General features: G+C 39.5%; 1 long non-coding RNA gene across 2 annotated transcripts; it reads right to left on the reverse strand.

Moving 5' to 3' along the window:
- Positions 1–536: 536 nt before the first annotated feature.
- Positions 537–25,094, reverse strand: LOC118349485. Of its 2 annotated transcripts, none has more exons than XR_004802441.1 (3): positions 24,868–25,094; positions 16,201–16,296; positions 537–956 (listed from the first exon to the last, which is right to left on the reverse strand). It is a non-coding gene; the product is annotated as an uncharacterized LOC118349485 (long non-coding RNA). The 2 variants fall into 2 exon arrangements; XR_004802440.1 differs by lacking the exon at positions 537–956 and adding an exon at positions 11,654–12,024.
- Between the last annotated feature and the right edge of the window lie 947 nt (positions 25,095–26,041).

Consider the following 26,041-nt stretch of genomic DNA (forward strand, 5'->3'; position numbering starts at 1 on the left):
ATCTTTGTAGATCTTGAGGCCTCATGACCTCTTAAAATCTGGAACCAAGGCCTCCCATTAACCCACACCCAAAGCCCATAAAACATGCAACTCCCTCTCATGGTCTTTTTAAGCCCAACAAGGCCAAAGCCTTGTCATGCATTTTCACACATCTATTTGAAGCCCACATACACCATACCATTGGCTTCCCTCAAGCCCAAATAGTACCCCCATGCCCCCCTAGGACTCCCAATTGTCCATAATTAAGCTTCTAGCTTGATTTAAGGACATTAATCAACTTATCCATGATTAGTGATCTTTAAACCATGTTTTGAGCTTAATTTTCCTTCTTAATATTTTGTCTTTTTTATCTGATATTTTCTTGTTTTATTATATAGTGGCATCCTTATTAGATCATATTAGAACCCTAGATAAATCTCCACACATGTCATTAAGGGTAATGACATGTCAAAACCCTAAACTCACACCAATCGGCACACTTGTGTGCCCTTATGTGCAATGGACTGAACAACCCCTAGCCCAAATGTTTTGTGCATTTTTGCAAGGGAATTATTGTCTTTTATCACCTCAAAATACCCTTCTCAATGCAGACTTAGTGGTGGACGAAATTGGTTCCCACAACCAAGCCAAAAACCCAAAAATCGAATGCACCTAAACACTAGTTGGATGGAAACCAAATGCCTTGCATTTTTGTTTGATTTTCTACTCTCAAATGACCCATACCCTCATGCCACCTCCATCACCATACAATCCCTAAGAGACCCTCAAATGTATTATGGAAAATTGACCAAAAGTTTCCCCACAAGAAAATACACAAAACCGATGGCATCAAACGACCACCACTCAGCAACACCCTTCCCTTCACCCTTTCCTTTGAGCTGCCACTTCATCAGCATTTGGCAGTCAATCTCTCACCCTCCACCATCTAAAAGAGCCTTCCAAGAGTGACTCATGACCTGCATAAAACATCCATGAAGAGAGGACAAGAGGGTGAGTCAAGAATAATCAAAACTGCCCAAGAATGATCAAGAATGAGGTTTTAAGTATTGAAGTGATTTTTGGATGAGTTTAGAAAAATGTTACCATGCTTAAATCAAAATCGAGTTCATTAAGGTTGGATTAAGAGTTTAAATTGTTTTAAGTGAGAATTTTAGATATGGCATGTCATAGCATATTTTGATATGATGTATTAACATCTAAGAATGATCATTGAATTTTACCATCCGAATAATTCCCTTCCAATCATATTTAACATCTTCCATACGTGCAGCACAACGAGCTCTCCAAAGGGACCAAGTACTAAGAATAGGAATAATACCATGAAGCCAACGAACTTACGAGGAAAGGGAAGCCCGACACCCACCATACAATTAATACACCAGTCCACACATGTTTGTGGTAGTTGAATGCCAAAAATTGCTGCAAACAAATCCCAAACCTTCCTCCCCCTCTCATAAAGCACATGATCCAATGACTCAACCTTGTTAGAATCACATCAATGGCACTTAGAAACAACAGGGATACCAAGCTATTTAATAATTTCATCTACCGGAATAGCATTTTGACGTGCCCGCCAACCCAAAAAGGACATCAATTTAGGAACATGAACCTGCCATAGCCACTGCCTCCAAGGACAAACACTACCATGGGAACGAATAAGTTTCCAAGCCGACTTAGTAGCAAAAACCCCAACAACCATGTGCTTCCAAACTAGAACATCATTCCCCCCCGGCGAGAACATTCAACCTTGATTGAATGATTTTCTGAACCATTTCCTCATCTACAAGTTGCCGAAGACAATCAAAATTCCATTCCACCCCCTCCCATAAATTACGAACCTACAACTTGGAATCCCCCACTCTAGGTAAGTAATCCACAATAGGCCCATCACCTAGCCAATTATCATACCAAAAATTCAAAGACCCTTCTCGGACTAGCCATCTCGAATGCCTTAACATCAAAGGAAACATTTGCAAAACTCCTTTCCAAAAACAAGAGCCCTTTAGCACCACCATAATCGAGGCAACATGCTCATTCCACACATTTTTTCCTGAAAAAGTCTGACCAAAGAGATCCACCCATAAGTAGCTTCCAATCAAATTTCATGAACAATGATTGTCGGACCTCAGAAAGATCCCAAATCCCCAAACCACTTTCCTTAACCAGCAAACAAATACAATGCCAGGAAACCCATTTTCGAGTAATTTTAGCAAAAAACTTGCTTAAGGAAGTTAGAAAAAACTTGCTTAATCTTAGCAAAAACTCATTTAGGCAAATTCATCACAGACAACAAATGAATGGGCACACTATTAAGAACATGCTTAATAAGAGTAATTTATCCTCCAAACGAAAGTAATTTACTCTTCCAACCCACCAATTGTTTTTACACTTTCGCCAACAAAAGGTCGAGCATGCTCAAAGTCTTCCTCCTTCTGTGTAGCGGCATCCCCAAATACACACAAGGCCAAACACCTTCTACAAACTCCGAACTTCACTTCAGTTGCTCCTTCCGATAAAGGGCAAATTTGAGGAGAAAAAAATAAAAGACTTATTCAAACTTACAAGCTGCCCCGATAAGTTTTCATACTTCCCTCACCAAATTTCGCATAGACGCCTTCCCACCATTTGTAAAAACCAAAAGATCATCCATATAACAAATGAGAAATCCGAACACCCCCATTTGAACTAAAATACTTCACTCTCCCCAACTGAAACTCATGATGAAGCATACGAGAAAGCAATTCTTCCGACAATATAAACAAATACGGCGAGAGAGGATCCCCTTGACAAAGACCATGAGAAGGCTTAAAAAACCCCTTGCAACTCCCATTCAACATAACTGAAAAAACAAGAGAGGAAATGGAATTAAAAATCAACGTCTGCCACTTCTCCGAAAATCCAAGCCGGTGTAGAACTTCCAACAAAAAAACTCCAATCCACACGGTCATAGGCTTTGATCATATCAATTTTCATCATGACATTACCCCTTCTAGTCTTCTGATTCATGCCATGAACAAGTTCTTGAGAAAGAGACATATTGTCAAGAATACTTCGACCACGAATAAACACGGCTTGCTTCAGTGAAACAATGCCCCCAATAATTGGTGTCAATCTAAAAACCATGATTTTAGCCATGATTTTATAGACTACCGAACACAAGCTAATTGGTAAAAAATGACCAAAATATTCCGGCTCATCAACCTTCGGAATCAAAATAATGTTAGTAGCCCCCAAAAAATAGATAATAGAATACTTTCAAAAAAAGCCCCTCGCCATATCAAGAAGATCTTGCTTCACAACATCCCAAGCAAGGATGAAAAAACTTGCTGAAAACCCATTTGCCCAGGACTACTATCTTGCGAAGTAGATCACAAAGTGGATTTAACTTCTTCTAAAGATGGCGGCGCACATAAAATATGATTCTCACTCTCTATAATGGCAGGAGCCAGTAAACAGAAACTCTCCTCATCCACTTCAACTGAGGATGCTGATAATAAGTTTTGGAAAAATTGAACTGCCGCTTCATGCACCTCCGATGATTCTAACGAAATCCCATCACTAAGGTCCATGCGTTGAATCACCTTATTCTTTTTTTTTAATACGCAAGTAAGCATGAAAAAATGCCGAGTTTGAGTCTGCCTCCGTTAACCACTTGATGCGTGATTTTTGAGTCTCCCTCCATAACCAATGGTAAAAAACCTTCATGAGTCCCCAAAACATGCTGAAAACAAAAATATTTAACCCCACTCCTCTCCTTCTCCAAATGAATTAACATAGGATAATGATATGAAGAAGTTCACAGAAAATACTTCATACAAGCATCCTCAAAGACATCTGAAGAAGTTCACCAAGACCCTATCCAACCTAGCCCAAATCCTCCTCCTCCCGAGTCTTCCATTACACCAAGAAAATTTTTGACCAACAAAAGGAAGCTTAATAAAACCACAACCTTGAATACAAGAATTAAACTCGCCACCACCAAAACACGACCAAACACCCGCAATTAGAGCGCACATATAATCCCACAACTCCCTTCTCTTCCTTTGAAAATAGCTTGCATAAACAATGGATACCAAGACCCACACATTACCACTAACAAACCAACCAGACAAAGCTTGATCCGACATGGAACTTAACTCAAACTCCAAACCAACTTCCCAAAACAACCAAACTTTATCCCCTACTTCAGCGTTATTCAAAATATTTGGCAGGTTCATCCTCCTAGCCCATCGCCGATATTTATTAGAAAAAAGAAAAGGTTCTAAAAGCGCCACCACTTACGATCGATTTTTATTCAAAATGCGCCGAAACCTACTCTTTGACGAACGAATTTTCCTAATATTCCATATAAGTATCTGCATTAAAAAAATTAAATAATTCTTTTAGACCTAGTCCTCCTATCCAGGACAACCAACGGCCTTTTCTTTTTCACCCCCCTTCATTTCTTCAAAGCAACATTCAACTCCGAATCTGAATCAAAAGACTAATTCGCGAACTCCATCGCTTCCTCATACGATTCTCCCTAAGACATAGAACACCACATTAGAGGATGACAGGAGGACGATGGCAAGAAGGATGATTAATAGCACTTCTATTTAGGGGTGTAACGGGTTCGGTTCGGTCCCATTTTGGACATATTTTATAACCGAGCCGGTATATACCAATTTTGAGTTTTGAAGAACTGCACTGGTTATACCTCTAACTCGGTACTTCAAGTTTTGCTTGTTGAAGTCCAGTTCGGTCTGACTTTTCCAGTATATATATTATAGTATATAATAATATAGTAATAATATATTATAGTATATTATAATATATAATATAGTGATATATTATACTATACTAAAATATATAATGATATAGTATTAGTATAAATACTAATACAACAACATTATATTATACATCATCAAATGTTGTAGAAATCAAAACTGCTCCGCTATACCAAGAAAACCAAGTTTACATTGTTTTACCAATTGATGGATGTATAATCTAAAACCCCCTACACAGGACGTATATAATTTTTATAAAGCATCAATCTTCCAAAATAATAATAAAAAAATTTAAAAGAAAAACTAGAATGAATAATTGAAATGGAGAGATGGCCGACCTCTCACAGTTTGGATTGTAATGTAAAAACCATCGGCACAAGGGGAACGTCGAGGTCGAAGGGGCCTCTGCAGCACAGGAAGGGGACATCGCTTGAAGGGCATGAAGGGACTTCCATAAGCATGGGAAAGGGATGACTATAATAATCCTATTAATTCTATGTTGTAAAATGGTTGTAGCGGATGCAAGTTTTTATAGATTTGTAATGGAAAAATGAATGCAAATGAACTGTTTGTGAATTGGTTGAGATAGTTGAATGGAAAAGGAAAGTGATATAGGGTTCTTCGAGGGCCCCTTAACCTCCAAAAACTTCAATTCATAATTCTTGATAACTATTCAAATGCCTTTTTCTTGTGCATAGTCTGATCCTAATACCCACGCAGGAGTAACTACCCATAGCAATAACATATGGACACATGTCCTAACTCTAACGGAATAAAGCAAAAAATTGCAATACAAGGTTCTAGAACAAGTAAAAGAAATAAACAAGTAAAACGGTGCATCTTGATAACAGCTAAAATGGTGCACTTTGGAAATACTGAAATGGTGCGTGTGGCTTGGATGAAACAGTGCGTGTGGCTTGGACGAAATGGTGCGTCTTCACTTTGCTACTGCTGTGCATTTTGGGAATGGCTTGTTTAACTTCAATCTGACTTCCAACACTTAACTCTCGAAACTTCACTTTGTCTTCAATGCCCGTAACCCTAGCTCGTTTGTATTCCTTCTCCCTACTCTATGGGCTCATAACAATCCTCCCCTGTTAAAGGACCTTGCCCATAAGGTGTGGGTAGAGGTCCTTCATCTTCAAAAGTGGCTCCTAACTATTTTTCTCCAAAGAAGCCCCAACCCATTCGATCAAGACTTCTGTGATGGCATGGTCTCCTTGTCGTTTCAAATATCTATCGATGATGCTCTTGGGCTCCGATTGTATTTCCCCCTCTGTATTGACTGGAGGAAGTGTGGGAAGAGGGCATATTTGGTTTCCTAGTTTGCATTTCAAACAAGAAACGTGAAACACTGAATGAATGCGTGAAGTCACCGGCAAATCGAGCTTCTTCCTGACCCTTTGGAGCACTTGAAATGGGCCATAAAACCTTGGTGATAACTTGAGGTTGTGGCGTGTGGCGTTGGAGCTCTAGCAGTAGGGCTGCAAGCGAAGGTAAACCAAATCCCCTTCTTCAAACTCACGTTCACATCTTTTTTTGTCTGCATAAAACTTCATGCGTTGCTAAGATTACTGTAAATTGTGTCTAAGTAAATTTTTGATCTGATCCCTTGTGGTTAAATGTTGATCTACTACATCATTGAGTGTTGTACCCAAAACAAAGGAACTGAATCTCGGTGGACAGTAACCATATAAGGCCTCAAATGGGGAAATTTTGGTTGAAATGTGGTATGATGAGTTATACCACCATTCGACTAGTGGTAACCACTATACCTAGCCCTTAGGTTTAGATCCAGCATAACAACGTAAGTAGCCTTCAAGGGTGTTGTTTATGGCCTCAGTCTGACCATCCGTTTGTGGATGGTAGGCTGAGATGTAGTGTAAGACAGATCCCTTCAAATCAAATAAAGTCTTCCAAAAAACATTTAGAAAAATAGGATCACGATTTGAGAGAATAATCTTGGGAAGTCCATGTAACTTAAAAACTTCGCGAAAGAATAACTGTGCCACCCTAGCAGCTGTATATGGGTGTGCCAATGCTAAAAATGGCCATATTTGGTTAGTCTATCGATGACTACCAATACTAAAATGAACTCTTGGGAGTTAGGTAAACCCTTCATGAAATCTATTGAGATCTCCTCCCAGACTTGTGAGGGAATGGGGAGTGGTTGGAGAAGACCAGGTGGAAAAGTGGTTTCAGTTTTATTTATTTGGCATATATCACATTCCCGAACCAGTCGCTTGATGTCTTTCTTCATTCCTTGCCAATAGAAATCTATTTTTGCTCTCTTATATGTTTTCAAATAACCAGAGTGGCCTGCATGGGGATCTGAGTGAATAAAACTGAGGACCTTAGCCTTGAACAAGGACTGAGGGTCAATGACCAACCTGCCTTTTTTGAAGAGCAACCCTTGCCTTAAAACGTAACCTTTAGGCCTCTGTTGACCAATAGTAAGCTGCTCTACAATCTCCTTCAACTCGGGTGAAGCTGCATATGTAGCCTTAAGTTCTTCTATCCACATTGGGGTGGAAAATGTGATAAGGCCCAGAAATCCCCCTTGAATCGAATATGGTTCATGCCTCCGATAAAGGGTGTTATTCACTTTAGTTTCCCTTCCTTGTTTATTCTAGATCGTAAACTCATAGCCCATTAATTTTGTGATCCATTTTTGCTGCTTAATTAGGCCCACTTTTTGCTCCAATAGATACTTGAGTGATTGTTGGTCAGTTTTAACAATGAAGGTCTGGCCCAATAAATAGGGTCTCAACTTGTGGACTGTTGTGACTAGAGCTAGGAGTTCTTTTTCATAAGTAGAAAGGACTAGAGCTTTACCCTTCAATGCCTTGCTTGAATAAGCAATAGGCTAGCCCTTTTGCATTAATACTTCCCCCATCCCACATCCACTTGCATCGCACTCAATGTCAAATTTTTGTGAAAAGTTAGGCAACTTTAAAACTAGTGGGCTAGAGACTGTTGCCTTAAGCTTCAAAAAAAACCTCGTTAGCATTATCAACCCAAGTAAAAGAGATCTTCCTCAAAAGAGCTATGGGTGGTGTTGCGATAAGGCCATAACCCCGTATAAACTTCCGATAGTACCCAGTCAAGCCTAGGAAGCCCCTCAAAGCTTTAGTATTAATTGGAGTTGGCCAATCAACCATTGTTGTTACCTTCTTTGGGTAAGATTTAACACCCAATCCCGAGACAATGTGACCCAAATAATCAACCTCGGCCACCACAAATTGACACCTGGACAGTTTAGCAAACAAACAGTTTGAAGATAAGGTTTGTAGGACCAGTTTAAAATGCCCAATGTGTTGCTCCATGGTGGTGTTGTACACCAACATGTCATCAAAAAATGCTAAGATAAATCTTCGTAAGTACGGCCTAAAAATGGTGTTCAATAGCCCTTGAAATGTGGAGGTCGCATTGGTAAGCCCAAAGGGCATTACCAAGAACTCATAGTATCCCTCATGAGTTCGGAAGGCCATTTTGGGAATATCTTCGAGTACTACCCGTATTTGATGATAGCCGAATCTGAGATCCAGCTTTGAGAACATAGTTGCCCCATGTAGTTCATCTAAGAGTTCGTCAATCACTGGAATAAGAAATTTTTCTTTAATGGCTTCCTGGTTTAGTGTCTGATAATCGACACATAAGCACCAACTTCCATCAGCCTTTCAGACCAATAAAACAGGGGATGAAAAAGGACTAGAGCTTGGCCTAATGACACCTGTCTTAAGTAATTCAGCCACTATTTTTTCAATTTCTGACTTCTGGTAGTAGGGGTATCGATAAGGCCGTGTAGAAATGGGACTTGTGCCTTCCTTGAGGACAATGCAATGGTCATGAGACCTCACGGGTGGTAACCCTGTGGGCTCGTCAAAAACATGTTTAAAGGATGATAAGACCTTCCTAATCTCAGGATTTTGCACCTCATTAGTCACTAGTGCAGGTTGGGCATATAATTGTAGGATTAAACCCTTACCTTTGCAACAAGAGTTGAGAAACAGCTTGTGGCAGTTAGTAAATAAAGTGTCTTGTAATTGAAGGCCCTTAAATGTAATTGTTTGTCCCTCCCACTGAAACTGCATACGTAGGGCAGAAAATTTCCAATTTATTGACCCAAGGGATTCCAGCCATTGAATCCCTAATACCCCATCACACCCAGCCAAGGGTAATACAAAATAAGAGGGTTAAAAATAGGCCACTTTGATCCTAGTAACCACCTCATTACAGGCTCCCAAAGTTTCTATCATCTCACCATTTGCCACTTGCACTTTTAATTGCAGCTCACTATTAACTTGTAGCTTAGTTTTTTTTTACAATACATGGATTCAGGAAGCTGTGAGTACATCCTGTATCCACTAAAATAAGCACAGATGTAGCACCAATATGTCCATGCAGCACCAATGAAGCATTAATTGTAATGGTTCGGCCTTCAGGTGTTGTTGTTGTTGGAGCTATGTCACTTAAGTCTATGGTGTCATAGAACACCTCTTCACCCTTGTCATCACAAATATGGTCAGCAGTTTGAAAAAATAGATATTTGGGGATTTACTGACATGACCCAGGTGCCATTTTTCGTCATAGTGAAATCATAAACCTCACTTTCGTTTATCATCCATTTGGCTAGAAAACACCCTCCTCATAGGAGTAGGGGACTTTGGTGTTTGGGATGTACTAGTGCTAGGAGCTGATCACTGACTTCCGTTTTGGTAGGTATTTCAGTCTCCCCATGGTTTATCAGTTTTTTGTGTGCTAACCCAGTACTCATCTTGTATTTTTGCTAGGCCAAATGTTGCGTTGAGGTTCACAGGATTGAGCATCCAAAGAGGAAGATGAAATTCAACTTTAAGTCCTCTAAGGAAGCAGCTCAACTTATGGGTGCCAGAAAGGCCTTTGAGACGGTTTGAGAGAGACTCAAACTGAGCTTTGTATGCAACCACAATGGAGGATTGTTTTAGCCTAGTGAGGGACTCCATTGGATCATCATACGCTGTGGGACCAAAGCGTAGTTGGAGTGCTTCAGTGAAGGTATACCAATTTGTGAACTGCTCTATATCAAGCATCTTGGTACCACTTGAGGCCCTCTCCCTCCATGTGGTATGAAGCCATTAATAGCTTCAGCGAAGCAGGTGTTTGGTAAAAGGTAAAGTAGTGGTTCACCTTAAAAACCCATCCGGCTTGGTCATCCCAACTGAAATGAGGGAAGTCAAGCTTGACCCCTCTGGGTCCTTGCCTACGCAGCTCACCTTCAGGACTTGCATCGTGGTTTGGTTCCTGCTACTGGTGTTGTTCATGGTTGGGATGTTGAGTCTGGTCTGCTAAAATAGTTCTTAGCATATAAGACATTTGCTCCCTTATCTTGTGAATGGATTGATCATGCTAGAGTAACATGTCTTGTTGTTGCTGTTTGGTGCAGATATTCTTAGCCATTAGGAACGTTAGGCTCTAGATTCCACTTATAATAATCCTGTTAATTCTGTGTTGTAAAATGGCTGTAGCAGATGCAAGTTTGTATAGATTTGTAATGGAAAAATGAATGTAGATGAACTATTTGTGAAATGGTTGAGATAGTTGAATGGAAAAGGAAAGTGATATAGGGTTCTTTGAGGGCCCCTTAACCTCCAAAATCTTCAATTCAGAATTCTTGATAATTGTTCAAATGCCTTTTTCATGTGCATAGTCTGATCCTAATACCCATGTAGGAGTAACTACCCAAAGCAATAACATATGGACACCTATCTTGACTCTAACGGAATAAAGCAAAAAATTGCAATACAAGGTTCTATAACAAGTAAAAGAAATAAACAAGTAAAACGGTGCATCTTGATAACAGCTAAAATGCTGCACTTTGGAAATATTGAAACAGTGCATGTGGCTTGGAAATATTGAAATGGTGCACTTTCGCTGCTGTTGTGCATTTTGGGAACGGCTTGTTTAACTTCAAACTGACTTCCAACACTTAACTTTCGAAACTTCACTTTGTCTTCCACTTTGTCTTCGATGCCGGTAACCCTAGCTCCTCTGTGGGTTCATAAAAACCCTAGCTCCACTTTGTCTTCCTTCTCCCTACTCCATGGGTTCATAACAACAATGCATTACATGGATGAAGGGACCTCTCCAGCTTAGGAATCATACCACACATGAAGGCATCAAGGGGAAGGCGGAGGATAGGGCTCAGAAGGAAGGCGATGAAGATGCTCAACAGCTCAGGTGTTCTCTAAGGTTAGGTTTGAATAGTGAGTTGAGATGAGATGAGTTGAGATGAAAGTTGAATAAAATATTATTCAAATATGATTTTTTTAATATTATTATTGTTTTACTATTTGAAAAAGTTCAATTGTTTATTGTATTTTATATGAGAATTTGTGAAATTTGTAATGATGAGATGAGATAAGATGAGATGGGTTGAGAGTGTTTCTCAATCCAAACTAAGTTTTGCTTCTTGAATGAAACAAAGCATTTCATACGAGTTGTCCTTTCCCACTTAAATTTAAATGAAACAATGCGCTTCATCATCTACGTGGAGTGAGCCATGTAGGGCATGCGCGAAGAGTACCCTATTCAGGGACTGCAACATAATTACTCCTTAATTTAGCACACCACCGCACTATCAAAGTAATGCCTACTTGACTTAAAAAAAAAATTAAAAACAGGGATGAAGAGGACTTGAGTCCATATCCTCTGTCTCACATTTTGAACACTCCCCACTGTAAAGAAAATCACAAGAAAAAAGATTGCTCTATTTGAGGGAAGTGCCTTTAGAGGAAGGAAAGGTAAAGAGTGAAATTAGGGCTTCTATTACTTTTCCGGATGATTCTTACAAAGTATTATAGTAGTACATATACTGTTAGTGACCGCTTTTTCCCTCTCATGGACATGGTATGAAATACACCCAAACAAAGTAAATAACAGAAGTCTAAAGTTGCAGCTCTAATGCCAAAACAAGGGCTCGGTAAGCTACTGAGCTAACTCATTAAAGTGAAACAACTAAATAAACATAAACTAAGGTAGAGGGCCCATCTAGAGCTCGTCCTTCAAGTGAAATTAAACAAACTAGTTGACTTTGAACTAAAGTGTAACCCACACTTATGTCTCTCTCAGATGCCCCTTCTTGAACCATCCTTTGTTGCGTCTATCTTCCACAAACCCTAAACTTCAGTATGTGATATACCCACCCCTTCAAAACACCTTGCCTGCGAGGTGGGGAAAAGCTTCATTCAGTCGAGAATAAGCTTCCCAAGTGGCGTCCCTATTCAAAAAAAAAAAATTTACCTTCACAGGTGGCATGTTTGAAAAAATCTAATTGTAAGCGATTATGCACACTAATACGCACGCCCATTCAATATGATTGGTCAAAAAGTAGATTTTATTGAAAACGGTGCTAATTTGAATTTAGAATATGAAAATAATAATATTAGTATGCAGATTGATACGCAAACTTACTTGTACATAGCAAAACTCGGCATGTTTCTTTGTTTGTACTTGTGACTTGACCAACAACTCCAATTTTGCTATATTACTAGCCTTAACCAGTCCCACGACTATTTCAGATTTAGGGCTGAGGACTCCTTATCTTCAGTTGGTGGAAGCACAAGAACTATCACATACTTAGCTCCAATCTTCCTTTTAAGTTGGGAAATGTGAAAGCTGGATGGATCCATGAGGTCGCTAGCAGATCCAAGCAGTAAGCTACATTCCCACCCCTTTGTAGTACATGAAACGACCCAAAAACCGTAGGACCAGTATGAGGTAGCGCCGGTGTGCAACAGATATCTGTCGTTTTGGCTGGAGCTTTAGAGATACCCATTCCACTATCTTGAATTTCTTGTTATTTCCTCTTTAGGTCTGCATGTTTTTTCATTATATTTTGGGCTTTGTGTAGATTTTTTCTAAGTAATTGAGATATTTGATCTCTGGAGAGAGATTAGCTTCCACTGTGTCCATACGCACAATGCTTGGTATGTAGTCCATGAGCCTTGGTGGTGGGTATCCATGCAGTGCCTCAAATGATGTGAGTTTGGTAGATAGGTGTGGTATGGAGTTGTAACACCATCTACTAGTGGTAGCCATAGAGCCCAGTCCTTAGGTTAGTCCTGAGTGAAGCATCTTAAGTAGTTTTCTAGGATTTTGTTCACAGCCTCAGTCTGACCACCGGTTTTGGGGTAGTAGACTATGCTTAGGGTCATTTGCACTTCAGAAGTGTAAATAACTCCTACAAAAAATGGCTTGTAAATGTGTTATACCTGTCTGAAATAATGGATAGGGGTAACCTATGCAACTTGAAGATGTTCTTAAGGAAGAGCTCTGCTACATCTTTGGCAGTGTATGAATGCTTAAGGGCTATGAAGTGGTTGGGCTTAGTGAGTTTGTCCACTACCACTAAAATACTGTTAAATCCTCGAGAACCTGGAAGCCCCTCATAAAGTTCAAGCTTATGTGGGTCGAGGGAATGGGAAGGGTTGTAGTAACTCACTGGGCAATGCGTTGCCTGCCTTCACCCTTTGACACAAATCGCAACTCTTAATAAATTCCTTCACATCCCTTTCTAAACATGACAAAAAAAAAATCTCTCCTTACCATTTGTATGGACTTGTCATAACCTATGAGTCCTCCCCTCCCCCCCTCCCCCCAAAGGGCTACTGTGTGTAAGCTCTAATAACTTATTCTTTAATCCTTCATCCTAGGGAGTGTACAATTTGCCATTGTACAAAAGTAGTCCATCCCTCATGGTGTAAGTTGAGCTCAACTTCTCTTCCAAGTAAAGTTTAATAAGGTTTTATAGCTCTTCATCCCTAGTATATGTTGCCTCAACTCATCCGGCCAATCTATAGTTAGAAAAGAGATCAACATTGGAGTTTCTTCTTCCTTAGTCTCTCTTCTTCATAAGGCATCCACTACCCTATTTTCAGCCCCTTTTCTACTACTCAATAAAGTCATATCCCAATAGCTTAGGTATCCATTTTTGCTGCATTAGGATCCTAGTTTCTAGTCCAGTAAGTATTTCAAACTCTGTTGGTCGGTTTTGACCACAAAAGTCTATCCCAAAAGATAGGGTCTCCATCAAAGTATAGCTGAAACCAGAGTGAAGAGTTTCTTCTTGTAAGTTGGCATCATCAAGGACCTCCCCTTGAGAGTTTGGTTGTAGAAAGCTATGGGTCTGCCCTGTTGCATAAGCAATGCTCCAACAACATTACCAGATGCATCACACTCAATAGCTGGAAAGCCACTTCAGCTTCTTCACTCCAATGGAAATTGTCCTTTTTTAGCATTCTGGTCACGGGTGCTGCAATCTCTTCATATCCTCTAATAAACATGTGGTAGTACCCAGTTAAGCCCAAAAATCCCCTCAAGGCTTTCAGGGAATTTGTTAGTGGCCATTCCTTCATGGATTTAAGCTTCTCAGGATCTGCCCTGACCCCTTTAGCAGATATTAAGTGCATCCAAACCAACATTTGGACTGCTTGGCATATAGTTTGTACTATCTCAACGTTTCTAGGATCATTTGCAAGTATTTTTCATGCTCCAACGTTTTTTTACTATAAACCAGAATAATATCATAAAAAAAAACAAGAATAAACTTTTTCTAGTGAGGGCGAAATGACTCTTTCATTAGGCTTTGGGGTGTGGAAAGTGTATTTGTCAATCCAAACGGCATAAGTAGGAACTTGTAGCACCATTTGTGAGTCCTAAATGTTGTTTTGTGCACATCATTGGGCTCGTATTCTAGTGGTAGCCGGATCTCAAATCCAACTTAGAAAATGTAGTAGCTTCTTTCTCATCAATCAATTCCCACAGGTATAAGAAATTTATCTTTAATTGTAACATTGTTCAGACCCCTGTAATCTACACAAAGTCTCCATGTCCCATCTGCCTTTCTAACCAAAAACACAGGAGAAGAGTATGGGCTTTGGTTGGACTGTATAACGCCTGAGGATAATAGTTCCTGTAATATTCTCTCAATTTCATCCTTCTGGAAATAAGGATATCTATAAGGCCTTATAGATATGGGTTTAGTGTCAGGAATTAAATTGATTGCATGGTCATGTGTTCTTGGTGGGGGCAACCCTTTAGGTTTGGAGAGGACATCTTCAAATTGCCTTACTATGGACTGTATGGCTGGGGGTGTTTCACCTCCTCCCGCTTTCTGTTTTTTTTTTCCAACCCTCCCTCCAACATGTGCAAAATGATGCCTTCTTTTCCAACCCATTATACTTGTTAACTGACCCTTCCTCGATCATTTGTGATCTAGCCAATCCATTTAACTCAATTTTCTTTCCCTCATGACATAATTTCATAGTGAGCTTTTCAAAATTCTACAAAATAGACCCTAAGTCTTGGAGCCATTGGATTCCTAGCACCATGTCACACCCAACTAGGACTAAGACTTGCACATCCACAATAAACATAGTCCCTTGGATTGTAACTCGAACCCCACTACACTTTCCCTCATTAGGGATTAATTCACCACTAGCAACCTTCACATTAACCTTCTCAATGTAATCAATTTGCTTATTGCTTACTACTGGATCAAGAAACTTTTGTGTTGACCATGTGTCTATAAAGATGGTTACCCATTGTGCACCAATTTATCCTTTTATTCTCATTGTTCTTTGGGTTGAGGGAGCCTGTCAATGCATGCAATGAAATCTCAAGGTCTTATTGAGTGGCATTCAGTTTTGTTGTTACTAATTCTCCTTTATCCACCATTTCTTCCTCTTGTGCTTTCGATCCTTCTTTCTCTAAGTACTTCCTTAAGTAGGTAAAGTTTTGGGCTTTAACACTTATGCCTTGGGCCCCACTTAACATCACAATAATAGTATAGCCATTTATCCCTCATTTCCTTCATTTTGGCTTGGTTAAGTTTTTGGATTGACAGTGTGGTTTTTCATAAGCTTTTGGATGTATCTCCTAGATTCGTATTAGGGATGTTCAGTATCCCTAGGGTTTGGAGAGTATGAAATAGTGGTCCCAAAAGTTTTTTTGGATATGTTCAAATTTTCTCCTTGGAATTTTGCTACGTTGTAAGCTGTTGTTAGGTTGGGTGGGTTAAATATTCTTACATGTAATCTAATTTCATCTCTTAAACCACTAAGAAAAATAGCTTAGCTTGTAAGTATCAGAAAGTCCCCTCAACCTATTAGACAAGGTTTCAAATCTAACCCTGTATTCCTCTACAGTTCCACTTTGTCCTAGTCTAGTGAGAAATTCCATTGAGTCATCATAAGCACTATGTCCAAATCTCACCAGCATAACTTTAATAAATGAGTCCCAATCAGAAATTTGTCCAAATTCTTCCAAATCGTGAAACTAAATTAGGGCCTTACTCTCCATGTGAAATAAGGCTAGTCTTATACGGTGTTGAGGTAAAGTATTATGAACTTTAAAGAACTGATGTACTTGTAAATCTATCATGCAGGATCCTCACCATGGAAAACAAGGAAGTCAAGGCGCAAGGTCCTAGTCTGAACCCCACCCACGTGCTATTGTTGATGGTTGATTGGTTCTTCCCTCTGTGGCACACCTGAAGAAGATTCCTATTAGAATTAAATGAAGAATGAAAGAAATAAAACATAACTCTGTTAAGAAGAAGATAGCATGAAGACAAAGTATTGTGAGACTCTTGATACATTCAGATATATTGTGTAAAAAAAATGAATGATGATTACAGAGGAAACCGAGAGGGTCTCTTTATACAGGCCAAGAAAGAACAAAAAGTGAACTAACTAAAAATACTGGCGGTAGCTAACAAAACAAGAAAGAAGATTCAAAAACAATAAATAACTTTACAAGTTATCTAATAGTAGCATAGAGTAAATCAAGAAGGATTGAGTGTGGGCACTGGCTTTCCAAATATGGCAGTTATGTTTCCAAGGTCCTTGACTGATTGTGCTGTAACAAAAACATAGAGTAAATCAAGGAGGATTATCTGCTGACTTGTCTTTCAATTTCCTTGAATCTTAAGACTCCCCCTCAAGGTGGACACACGGATTAAGTGTGTTCATCTTGGACATTAGAAAATAGAATGTAGCAGTAGGTAGAGCCTTCGTTAGGATATCTGCAATCTGTAACTTTGAACTCAAATGTACTAGTGTAATGATTCCAGCAAGCACTTTTTCTCTAACAAAATGACAGTCCAACTCAATGTGCTTTGTTCTTTCATGGAACATTGGATTTTTGTTGAGATGTGAGGCTGCCTGATTATCACAATATAGGAGAGCAGGTTTCGGATGGCTTGTGTTAAAATCCTGCAGCAAGTTTATCAACCATACAATCTCACAACTTGTGTTGGCCAATGCGCGATACTTAGCTTCGGTAGAGGACCTAGATATGGTGGTTTGCTTCTTTGATTTCCAGCTAATCAAAGAATCTCCTAAGAAGATGCAAAAACCAGTGGTAGATCTTTGGGTCTCAGGGCAAGCAGCCCAATCTGAGTCGCTAAATGCTCTGAGAAGTGGTGCAGACTTGGAAGAATATAAGAGACCTTGGCCTATGGATCCTTTGAGATATCTCAAGACTCGATGTGCAGCTTGCTGATGGATCTGTGAAGGCCTATCCATAAATTGACTCAAGATGTTAACAGAATATGTGATGTCAGGTCTTGTAATGGATAAATAAATTAACCTTCCAACCAACCTCCTATAACTTGTAATGTCAATGAGAGGATCTGCTGTCAAATGAGAAATTTTATGATTTAATTCCATTGGTGTGCTGATGGGCTTGCATCCGAGCATACCAGCATCCTCTAAAATCTCAAGAGTATACTTCCTTTGATTCAAATGAATTCCCTTTTCTGATCTTGCTATTTCTAAGCCAAGAAAATACTTTAAGATGCCAAGATCTTTGATTTTAAATTGGTTGTTCAGATATGTCTTGATCGAGTCAATTGTTTTAAGATCACTACTTCCAATAAGAATGTCATCACCATACACTAATAATGCAATAAATTGGCCATCATGAATCTTTGTAAATAAAGAGTAATCTGACCTGTATTGTTGGAAACCAATGGCAATGAGTGAGCTGGAAAATTTTGAATGCCATTGCCTTGAGGCTTGCTTAAGGCCATAAAGAGATTTGTGCAGCCTACAAACTAAATTTTGATCTGTAATAGACTCCTCCTTAGGCTAAAATCCCAAAGGTAAATCCATGTAGATCTCCTCTTCGAGATCCCCATGGAGAAATGCATTGTGAACTTCCAATTGGTTCAAATGTCAATTGTGAAGTGCTGCCAAAGCAAGGAAGACGATAACAGTTGTGATCTTTGCAACTGGACTAAAGGTTTCATGAAAGTCAAATCCCTCTCTTTGAGTGTAGCCATTGGCTACCAATCGGGCCTTGTGCCTTTCTAGAGAACCATCTGAGTGCAATTTGGTTTTGTAGACATATCTACAACCAATTGCTTTCTTTCCTTTTGGAAGAGTAGTGATTGTCCAAGTATTGTTGGCCTCCAAGGCTTTTAGCTCATCGGCCATGTCTTTGATCCAATGCTCAGAGAGGACAGCTTCTGCATAGGTGGTAGGGTCTCGGGTAGAAGAGAGGGAGAGGGTATAAGCCTTGTGAGAAGGAGAAAATTGAGTGTAGGAGAGGTAATGCTCAAGTGGATGAGCAGTAGGGTGATGAGGTGATGGTGATGAGGCTGAGTTGCAGTGATAATCAAGGAGATATTTAGGTGGGTTTCTGATCCTATCCGATCTTCTTAGGGGTGGAGGGGATGGTGAATTTTGTGGTAAAGGACAAGGTGAGGATAAGGTGTTGGGTGGCAAAGGGGAAGAAGGGTCAGTTGGAGAAACTAGATCAGGGGAATGAGGTGAGAATGGATCTCTTTCATTGAAAGAAGGAAGGGAAGACGAGGGAAGGGGGTTTTGGAAGTTTGCATTGGAAGGGAGAGAAGGTAGAATGGAGTCTGGAAATGAAGATGATGTAGAATTGTAGTGATGATGCTGGAAAGGAAAGTAAGTTTCATGGAAAATGATGTCTCTTGAGATGCTATACTTATGACTGTCCAGATCATAAACCTTGTACCCCTTAACACCTGGTGCATATCCTATGAAAACACACCTCCTAGCTCTTGGATCTAGCTTTGTTCGGTTACGTTTGAGAGTGGAGATAAAGCATAAGCAACCGAAAACCTTAAATGTGAATATGAAGGAGGGGCTGAAAAAAAAAAGCTCATAAGGTGACCGATTGTTGAGCATAGGAGTGGGGATCCTATTTATCAAGTGAACTGCTGTTAGAACAGCATCTCCCCAAAACTTGGTTGGGAGAGAGGCTTGGAACAACAAAGGTCGAGTAGTAGAAAGGAGGTGCTGATGGAGGATTCCATGTTTATTATAGAATTCTTGCATTAAAAACTCTGCTCCATTATTAGATCTGATTTGTTTGACCTTGAGATTGTATTGAGTTTGTGTCATTTGGATGAAGGACTGCAAGAGGCTTCGAGTTTCAGATTTATACCTCATCAAAAATATCCATGTCATTCGACTATAGTCATCTATTATGGTGAGAAAATACTGATGTCCTTGAGGTGTGGCTTGTGAATATGGTCCCCAAATGTCACAATGGATTAACTCAAAAGGAGAAGAAGTAGAAGATTAGTAAGAGTACTCTTGATAAGCGTGAGACGGCTCCCCTTCGATAAGTACACCCATTTCTAGCTAGCCAGCCTTTTCTCTATCTTCTCCACTATCCCATCCCATATAGCTTTATTCTTGAAAGTTGCTCCCAAGGGGAGACCCAAGTATTTCATTGGAAAAGAGGACACCTTACAATCCAAGAGACTAGCTAACTTGAGAATATTAGAAACCACACCCACATGAACCATCTCAGACTTGCCCAGATTCACCTTTAGCCCCGACACTGCCTCAAAGCAAAGTAGCAATGCTCTTAAAGTTTGGATCTGGCTACTCTTTGCTTCACAAAAAACTAATGTATCATCTGCAAAAAGAAGATGTGATATGACAATAGTGCCACCCTCACCATTGACCACTTGAAAACCCGATAAGAAACCTCCCCCAACCGCAGCCTGCACCATCCTACTCAAAGCCTCCATAACTATGACAAATAAAAGAGAAGATAAAGGATCTCCCTACCGTAGACCCCTTGAACTAGCAAAAAAACCAGCAGGTGTACCATTAACCAGAACTGAGAATCGGGCGGTAGAAATACAATGATGCATACATGCAATCTACCTAATCCCAAAACCACATCTCTCAAGCACGTATAAAAGGAATTCCCAATTCACATGGTCATAGGCCTTTTCCATGTCAAGCTTGCACAGAACACCTGAACTTCCCTCCCGTAACTTGTAATCCAAGCACTCATTTGCAATAAGTACTGAGTCAATAATTTGTCTCCCATGAATAAATGTGTTCTGGGACTTGGAGATAGTATGTTCTAACATCAGACTAAGCCGGTTAGCAAGGACCTTCGAGATTATCTTATACACACTACTAACCAGGCTTATAGGCCGAAAATCTTCAATAGTCGAAGCCCCATTTTTCTTAGGAATAAGAGCAATAAAGGTCATATTAATGGACTTTTCAAACTTCTGAAAGGAGTGAAATTCATGAAAAACCTGCATAACATCACCTTTTACAATATCCCAACAAGTTTGAAAGAACCCCATTGAAAAACCATCCGGCCCCGGCGCTTTATCCTTTGCCATGCCAGATATGACCTTGTGGATCTCTTCTTCAACAAAAGGTCTCTCCAAAATACTCACTCTCTGCGAATCAATTTCCTCAAAATGCAAAGCATCAAGCTTCGGCCTCCAAGTAACCGATTCCAAGAGAAGGGACTCATAATACTGTACTATGTGATTTTCTAGCTCGGAAGGAGAAGATATCACCTGAGAGCCTGATTGAAGTGACTCTATGACATTGTTACGCCGGTGTGAATTAGCCACTTTGTGAAAGAATTTCGTACATCTATCGCCTTCTTTCAACCAAAGTGCCCTAGATTTTTTACGCCATGAAATCTCCTCCGATAGCAAGACCCTCTCCAAGTTTGCCATAACCAATCCCTTCCTCAATAACACCTCCTCCGTATTATCTCCCAAAAACTCTTTATTCTCAAGTTCCTGTAGTTCCTCCAACAGTGAAATCTTTTGGTTGTCAATATGACCAAACACCTCCAAATTCCACTTCTTCAAGTCTTGTTTCAATGCCTTCAACTTGCTTGCAAGAATGTAACTTGGGGTACCAAAAAACTGATATGAAGACCACCGACCACTAACCCTCTCTACAAACCCATATGCTGTTAACCACATATTTCAAACTTTAAATACCGTCGCCCCCTATGAATACCCCCACAACCCAGAAGGAAAAAGATTTCTTTTCTGTTTTGCGAAATGGCAGACATCACATTGATTGAAATCAGTACATTTTACATCCGAGGCATGAGAAGAAATTAAATTTAATCTCTGATTTGATACATGCCCTAATCTAAAATGACATAAATGAAATCTGGGCTTGCTGAAACTTGTTGGACTCAAGATAAATGATTGAGATAAGAATTAGTTGCTGCTGGACTTTGATTGACAAATGGACTTCCTAGTGAGTTGGAATCAAGGAAGTAGAGTCCTTCTCGTACTCTAGCAATTCCAATCATCGTCCATGTAGCTTGGTCCTGAATGAGACACTGTTTTTGAGAGAAAATAAGACACAAAGAAGGGTTTGAATTAATTTGCTGACTGAGAGAAGATTAAAAGTAAAAGATGGGATACATAGTACTCCATGGAGGGTTAAAGTGTTACTGATCTGGACAGTGCCTATTTGAGTGACTTGTGCTTTTTCTCCATTTGGCATCTATACATAGGATCGAGAAGTGGAAGTGATGGAAGAGAGGAGAGTGGTGGAGCATACCATGTGATCTGTGGCTCCAGTATCCACTATCCATGTGATGTGTTTTGGTTTGTGTGAAATGCAGGTGGTTATGGATGCAAAATGGTGGTCATGTTTGGAGGGAAATATAGGAGTTTTGGATGAGGATGAGTGATAAGTTATCATACCTACCATAAGGGACCTATGAGTGAGAGGACCAGGCTGTGATGAAGTCTGCTGTGAGGCATTTTTTTCTTTGCCCGAGTCCTCTATGCTTAGCTGTGATGACTGAGAGTTGGCTAAAAGCATGAGCTGTTGAATTTGAGCTTGACTCAAAACTAGTTGAGCAGGTTCTGCTGCACTGCCATTAGAAGGTTGACTGGTTGATTTGTCGAGTGATTATATCCTTGTTTGGTCTTTGTAAACTTGAAATCAGGAGGGAATCCAATCAACCAGTAGCATTTATCTTTTGTGTGTCCAGTTTTTCCACAATTATAACAAGTGAGATCAGACTTATCTTTCTTTTTGGTCTGATTGTGAGATGCCACTAAAGCACAAGATTCTGTAGCAGGAAGAATGGCAACCCGAGCATGCCTTTGTCTCTCCTCTTGAAGTACCAGGGAGAAAGCTTTGTCAAGTGAGGGCATGGGGCTCATGATGATGATTTGACCTCGAATGCCACCATATGTCTCATTTAAGCCCATAAGGAATTTAAAGACATAGTCTGTTTGCTGCCTTTCTCCAACAAAACTGAGTGCATCACAAGTGCACAGGCCACATGAGCAGTTTGGTGATGGTCGATAGTTGTGTATCTCTTCCCATACTGCATTCAGTTGAGTAAAATATTCCTTTACTGACTGAGTTCCTTGTATGATGGTCCCAAGTTGATGTTGAAGTTGATAAATGCAAGCATTGTCAGGTTGTGCAAACCTGTCTTTGAGTTTGTCCCATACTTTCTTCGCATCACCTATGAAGCAGACATTTGATGATATCTCCTGGGAGATAGAGTGAAGGATCCAAGAGAGGATGATATTATTACATCTGACCCATGGTCCATAAAGATTGCTAGATGTAGCAGGTGTGGTGATGCTTCCATCAAGGAAGCCTAATTTATTCTTGATAGAGAGAGCCAGAGTGAATAATCGGCTCCATGATAGGTAGTTGGGGCCAGATAGAGGTGGAGTAATGACAACAGTATTAATGCCATCAGAATGGTGAAGGAAATATGGGCTGTTGGGGTCTTCAGATGGTGAGAGATTTCCGGCTAAAGGATTCACGCTAGTTTCATCTGTAGACATGATGAAATTTGAACGAGAGTTGACAGTAGCGGAAGGAGATCAAAATGAAGAAGTTGAGCAGAAGAACAGGTCAAAGGTCCTGCTCTGATACCATGTTAGAATTAAATGAAGAATGAGAGAAATAAAACATAACTCTATTAAGAAGAAGATAGCATGAAGACAAAGTATTGTGAGACACTTGATACATTTAGATATATTGTGTAAAAAAATGAATGATGATTACAAAGGAAACCGAGAGGGTCTCTTTATACAGGCCAAGAAAGAACAAAAAGTGAACTAACTAAAAATACTAGCGATAGCTAACAAAACAGGAAAGAAGATTCAAAAATAATAAATAACTTTACAAGTTATCTAATAGCAGCATAGAGTAAATCAAGAAGGATTGAGTGTGGGCACTGGCTTTCCAAATATGGCAGTTATGTTTCCAAGGTCCTTGATTGATTGTGCTGTAACAAAAACATAGAGTAAATCAAGGAGAATTATCTGCTAACTTGTCTTTCAATTTCCTTGAATCTTGAGAATTCCTCAGGGCTGACATTCTGGTTTTTTCTCTATAATTCCATTGTTAAGGCTGACAATTGTGCTATGGAATCTATTTGTCTCTCATTTTGGTTATTAAATTCTTATATTGGGAGTTTGTTGATCTTTTAGGGTAGTGAGCTCATCTTGTAGATGGTTTAGCATGGATCCTTCTATCATAGTATGTACTTGGCTAGCGCAAAGACTAGTGTCTCTCTTGTACGAGATTTGTAACACTCCTAATTGTAATGAATATCAAAAGAAAAATGGTTGCTTGGGAGCACCTCTAGAGGAAGGAAAGGTAGAGAGAGAAATTAGGTTTTTTATCACATTTCTAGATGATTCTTACAAAATATTCCAATAGTACATATACTGTCAATATATACCCCTTTTCCTTCTCATGGCCATGGCCCAAAATACACCCAAACAAAATAAATAACAGAATTCTAAAGCTACAGCTCTAATGCCAAAGGGCTTGATAAGCTACTGGGTGAACCCGTTAAAGTGATAGCACTAAATAAACATAAACTAAGATAGATGGCCTATCTAGAGCTCGTCCTTCAATTGAAATTAAACATACTAGTTGACTTTGAATTAAAGTGTAACCCAAGCTTTTGTCTTTCTCAAATAGGATTATTCTCCGACCTGACCCAAAAGTGACCATTTCTGACCCGACCCAAAAGTAAGCTATTCCATTTGGCCGTTTTAACTGAATACCCGACCCGAAAATAATTTTGGAAAACCGGGTATTCCAACCCGACCCATTTTATTATCATTATTATTATTTTTTAATATATATATTTATTTATTTTTAGTTTACAGCAATTAAAGCAGGAACAAATATGATGTATATTCTGCAAAATCCCCAATAGAACTTCCCTTGACAAAAGTCCCGAAAGCCTTATATACCATTCGTCTAGAGCCAATTTCGTATCAAACCATGGGCCATCTTGCTCGAGAACATCAAGAACCCTCCTAGCATCAATCTTGATATTATCAAAGAAAACCCATTGGTGCTCGGTTTCATCCACATTGGTGCTCGGTTTTTCTTCCGAAATATTATCAAAATCTGAATATCTCCATGCTCTTTTCAAGGGTTCCTCAATTAATTGAAACCCATTACCAACCTTATCACCATCAAAGTCTCTATCGCAGAACTCTCAAGAAATGACCAAACAGATAAATAAAGTTCATTCCCAATACCCATTATATGTGGAACTCTACAGTACCCAACAAACTGAAGAAGCTCACCAAAGATCGAGAAATCTTAGAATATACCAATTCAAAAGGTTTGTACAATCAGACTTCAGGATACCAATTAAAAACAAAAAGGCCTAGATACATAAAATGGGTTGAGCCGAACAAAAATGCTCATTGAGCAAGGACCTCACTTGTGAAGTATAGACTAGTGTCATTGATGAAAAGGATTGGAGCTAGTGAAGGAAAGAAGGAATTTACCTATGATTGAGATGGTTGGTAGGGCAATATCAGTCTTTCTGAGCTAGTCTCGTGTGAGGTTCAGCTGCTGTGAAAGAGGAAGAGGAGGTCGCTATTTTGGAGAGAGAGCAGCTACCCTCCATGCGAGGGTAAATGGGAAGACCATTACGTGAATTGATCTGAATTCAGCACTGGCTTTGAGGGATTGGGAGAGAGTGAGAGCTACGAGGGATTGAGAGAGTGTGCCCCTTCAGATACCGTTTTCAGCTAAAAACTGGAATCAGGTATTACCCGGTTAAAAAGCAAACGGGTATCGATTATAACTAATTCCGGTTTGATATTCGGGTCGGATCGGGCATGTGCCTTTTTTGAACAGCCCTAATCACAAATGCCCCTTCTCGAACCATACTCCCTTACCTTTGTCTTCCACAAACGCTAGGCTTCATCATGTGACACATTTCTCCAAGCCCCCAATCCTAGCTTAAGATCTTAGAGCTTCTAACAAATTGTTTATAAAACATGGGCAAATTTGAAAGGAAAAGTTGTGAGAAAGAGGTCAAGCCAAGTACCTTGAAAATTCTAATTGAATGGAAGTTTTAAGGTTAAACAAATTGTACTGCATGGTTAATTTCGATAAAAGCTCTGGCAGGCTGAAAGGCATAAGAGAAAATAGTGGTAGATCTTCAGTTAACCTAAAATTTAAACATTGCAGCGACAACTTTGTGATAATTGAATTTTCGTGTGTTCTTAGCTTCTTTTTTTCTTTTTTTAATTCTTAAGGATATTTTTTGTACAATTATGTTGTTAGGGTTAGGTTAACGATATATCCTACATAAAGGATAACTTACTATTCATTTGATTTTCTCTTAGCCATCAATTAACTTCAATTTATTTAAACTTCGAAGTGGTTTTCTCTATTTTCAGGGTCGATTTCAATTTCTTTGGGTTTGACATTACTCAAGTTCTTATCCTACTACTTCCACTATGTCAATTGTAATCATGTCAAGCCGAAGATATGTGATCCTTATAAAATGTTAAAGAAGATTAGTAGTAGTGCGAAGGTTATAGATCTGTGTAAAGATGAGAGACTTTTGAAAACTTTACCTATAAGAAACTTATATGCATGAGTATCTTTGTGAAGAAGAACCTTTCTATCCGAGTTCTCCAATCTAGGGATGAGTTCTTTCTATCCAAA

This window comes from Juglans regia, chromosome 9 (assembly GCF_001411555.2).
Source record: "Juglans regia cultivar Chandler chromosome 9, Walnut 2.0, whole genome shotgun sequence".
NCBI lineage: Eukaryota > Viridiplantae > Streptophyta > Magnoliopsida > Fagales > Juglandaceae > Juglans > Juglans regia.